The sequence below is a fragment of the Mus caroli genome, unplaced genomic scaffold (assembly GCF_978045245.1).
Source record: "Mus caroli unplaced genomic scaffold, Mus_caroli_1 scaffold_3, whole genome shotgun sequence".
Lineage (NCBI taxonomy): Eukaryota > Metazoa > Chordata > Mammalia > Rodentia > Muridae > Mus > Mus caroli.
In genome coordinates, this window is record NW_028227258.1 from 94,903,203 (window position 1) to 94,907,500 (window position 4,298).

Sequence of the window (4,298 nt, forward strand, 5' to 3'; positions counted from 1 at the left end):
TATGGGAGGAGATGGGGATGATATACAGAGGGTCAGGAAATTGAACAGAGGTGTGTAGCAATGGGGGATGGGGAACTAGAGGTAGCCACCAGAAAGTCCCATATGCCAGGAAAGCAAGAGCCTCCCAGGACCCAACAGGGATGAGATAAGCTGAACTTTCACTTATAATGAGGCTCACAAAGTGACTAATTGCAGTCAGTAATAATAGAACAAAACAACAATAAAAATATAATGAAATCTTGTGCTTTGAGAACATTATTGAATAACATGAGGGTTTCTTTGACACAAGAGCTATAGTACTTCATCTGATAGCCTAAATGACTACCAAGTGACTAGCAGGCAGTTAGCTTATGCAGAGTGTATATACCTGACAGAGCTGATTCGTGGGAGAGAACAGTATAGCAAGAAAATCCATCACACTACTCTGATGGCACACAATTGAAAACTTAGGAATTGTGCACTGCTAGAATTTTCTATTTCATACTTCTGGACTGTGGATGACATCATACAACTGTCATCTCAGAAAGTAAGGAGGATAAAGGGGAACTACCATGTTCTGTTTAGTAGCTTCTCTGATTTGAGGTAGTAGTCTGTGGCACATGATGAAGGCAGTACAGACAGTGAGTTGTGTAGTGACTTGTTACTTCTTTACCAAGCCTTGCTTTTGGATGACTGGGGGGGGGGGCAATTGTGGTGGAGTTAAGGAGATAAAAGAACATTCCCCTGACATCTGGTTTTATAAAAAGAAGTCCAACCTTGCCCTGAATGAGTTGCCCCACAACATATAGTTCTCCTGAACCTTAGACTCTCTGCTGAAAAATGAAGAGAATAATGCATCCCGTGCTTACCTCCCAGAATATTCTGTACAATAGTCACCCACCATAAAGGCCCACTCTCAGCTCACTGTAACTCTGTTTGTATGACAGCAACATAGTAACGATAGATCCAGACTGATAAGTGAAGGGTTTGTTGGTAGGATTAGGGCAGGGGGTTGGGGGGGCTGAAGGTCCTCAATGATCATGTCTCTTCTAAGGCCATCAAGCTGTAGACAGAGCCCAACCCCAGTTCAGGTTTCATCCACATGAGGGGGAGGAGGGGGCGTTGAAAACTATCTGTGGTCTTTATTGCCACCCAGTGGTGAGTTTTCAAAATAACATCAAATTATTTTCTAGTGCATTTGAAACAAAATTAAGTCCAGATAAAACATTTGTTACATTAATCTACAGTAGAATTAATGACACCCACATCCCTACCATTTAAAAGAAACCGTAAACCAGGTGTGGTGGCGCACGCCTTTAATCCCAGCACTCGGGAAGCAGAGGCAGATGGATTTCTGAGTTCGAGGCCAGCCTCGAACTACAAAGTGAGTTCCAGGAAAGCTAGGGCTATACAGAGAAACCCTGTCTCGAAAAACCAAAAGAAAAAAAAAAGAAAGAAAGAGAGAGAGAGAGAGAGAGAGAGAGAGAGAGAGAATAAAAATAAATATTATATTGATACTCTGTGTGTGTGTGTATGTGTGTGCATGTGTGTGTGCATATGTGTGTATGTATTTATGCATGTATATATGGATGTATGTATGTGTGAGCAGGTGTATGTGTATGTGCACGTGCACGTGTATATATGTGTTTATATGTGTGTGTGTGTGCAGTACATGTGTGACTGTGTGTATGAGTGTATATGTTTGTGCATGTGAGTGTGAATGTACGTGTGTGTGTGTGTGTGTGTGTGTGTGTGCGCGCGCATCAGGGTATGAGTACATGCACACATTGTGTGTATCCAAATGTGTGTATGTGTGTGGATACATGTGTGTGTGTGCAGGTGCATGTGTGTGTATGTGAATGTTTATGTGTGTGTAAGTGTGTGTGCATAAATACATTGTGTGTGTATGCATGTGTGTGCAGGTGCATGGGGGGTGCAAATGCAAACAGTGTGTGTGTGTGTGTGTGTGTGTGTGTGTGTGTGTGTGTGTGTTTAGAAGCCAGACATTTACTTGAGTGTCATACTTTAGGTGATATTATACCTTATTTTTATAGAGATGAGATCTTCAACTGGGCAGGAACTCACCAAGTAGACTAGACTGACTTGCCAGCCCAGGAATCCTCCTGTCTCCACCTCCCCCACCCTGGGTCTATGGGCGTGTCACCTTGCCTGGCTTGAGGTTAGATGTGAGATTTAGGAGTCAAAGTCCCCAGGCTTGCACAGCAAGCACTTTTTCACTTAGCTCTCTCCTGGGCAGAAGGACTGTGTTGTTTTCGTTGTGAATAAAGCTGTGTAGACAGTAGTCAGCTGTCAGTTGAGCCCTAAATTACCCACCTCAAGCTTATCTTTCTTGCTATGTTTTATTTTTCAGTGTTGTTTCTTTTTGTTTGTTTTGAAACAAGGTCTGGCTATATTGCTCAGTTGGGTCTCAGACTCTTGGGTTTAACTCATCTTCTTGCCTCGGCCTCCCTTGTCGTATGAACACAAGTGTACACCACCACAGTGGCTTTAACCCACTCCCTATTTTAACTGTCTTTCTAAATATTAAGTGCCTAGTGTTAGGTACTGGAATTATACATCTCTCAAGCCCCTGGATTCCATACTAATTGGCTGACCACACACTCACAGACAGGTTACCTAAGGTGACAGAAACTCCAGGCTCCCCGCAGACTCTGTGGCTACTGGAGCCCATCCTACGGACCTGCTTTGTCAGCCTGGATAGCCATCAGGGAGGAACTGCACCTGGCTTCACAGCTCAAAATTGTTTTCTTAAGTGTTCAGGAGGTTGAGATGGCTAATAAGCAAATTGTCCTCAGTATTCAAATAAGCAGTTAATAAATCCTGGAAGAGAAACAAATCAAAATCCTTCCACGGAGCATATAGGCAAAACCTGTGTTTTCCCTAATCCCGAAATCCCATGGTCACTTTCTCTTTCACAATGGTATATGAGGCTAGCACCGGATTGTGGGAGTATCAGATCACCTCTGGGCACACCATCCTCTCAGCTGGAGTGACTCCCTTAAGAGAGTTCCTGAGTCTATGCAAAGGGTTCTACGAGGGCGGAGGGTGTCACGAAACTGGCAGTTTTCTGTGTCCCATTTAAATGACAGCACTGTCTTCCAGCCACCATGATACAAATCTGCCATCAGCAGAGCAAAGACAAGTCAAGGTAAGACCACTGAGCCCCAAAAGCCTATGCATGGAGTTTAAAGGTTGGGTTTAACTCTTTTTTTCCACCTTGATCTGCTTGTGCTCAAATAAGGACTCCGAGGTCAGGAGAAAAGCTAAATGCCAGGTCTCAGGGAGGCTACCACCCAGCTGAGGTTCTGATGCTGTGCGTTTTATTTCCTTTCAGGAGAAGCGGAGGTCCACGCCATCTTCGAGGAAGCCTCCTTGGGGATGGAGAAGCTAGATATGAATGTCTCAAAGGATCATGGCGCCTGCCACTTCTCAGAGAGCTACAAGCAAGTCTACCTATCATTAACCTACAGTCTCATCTTTATGCTAGGGATGCCCCTCAATGGGGCTGTCTTATGGCTCTCCTGGTGCCAAACCAAGCGCTGGAGCTGTGCCACTATCTACCTGATGAACCTGATGGTGGCTGACCTGCTTTATATGCTAAGCCTGCCCTTGCTCATCATCACCTATGCGGTGGGCGACACCTGGCTCTTTGGGGAGATGCTGTGCAGGCTGGTGCGGTTCCTGTTCTACACCAACCTCTACAGCAGCATCCTGCTGCTGACCTGCATCTCTCTACACCGCTTCCTAGGAGTGTGCCACCCCCTGAGCTCACTGTCCTACCGGAATCACCGGCATGCCTGGCAGGCAGCTGCTGCCACCTGGACCCTGGTAGTTCTCCAATTGCTACCTACTCTGGTCTTCTCCCACACAGACTATGTAAATGGCCATGTGATCTGCTATGACACAGCCAGCCCGGAGCAATTTGATCATTTCTTCGCCTACAGCATGGTACTGACGTTATCTGGGTTTGTCTTCCCCTCCTTGATCATTCTTGGGTGCTACTCTCTAATGATCAAGAGCCTGACAAATCCAGTGGAGGACCTTCCAACTACAGGCCACACAGCCCGTGCCAAGTCTATTCGGACCATCCTGCTGGTGTGTGGCCTCTTCACACTCTGTTTTGTGCCCTTCCACATTGCCCGATTCTTCTACTTGATCATCCGCTTTGTGAAGTCACAGGACTGCCAGCTCTTATGGGCAGCCAGCATGGCCTACAAGGTCTGTAGGCCTCTGGTAAGCGTGAGCAGCTGCCTCAATCCAGTCCTGTACTTCTTGTCACAGGGCAACAACAGAGCCCA

General features: G+C 46.0%; 1 pseudogene; it reads left to right on the top strand.

The window, feature by feature from the left end:
- The first annotated feature begins 3,378 nt into the window (after window positions 1–3,378).
- LOC110291835 (P2Y purinoceptor 3-like) overlaps window positions 3,379–4,298 on the top strand; it is a 1,017-nt pseudogene continuing 97 nt past the window's right edge.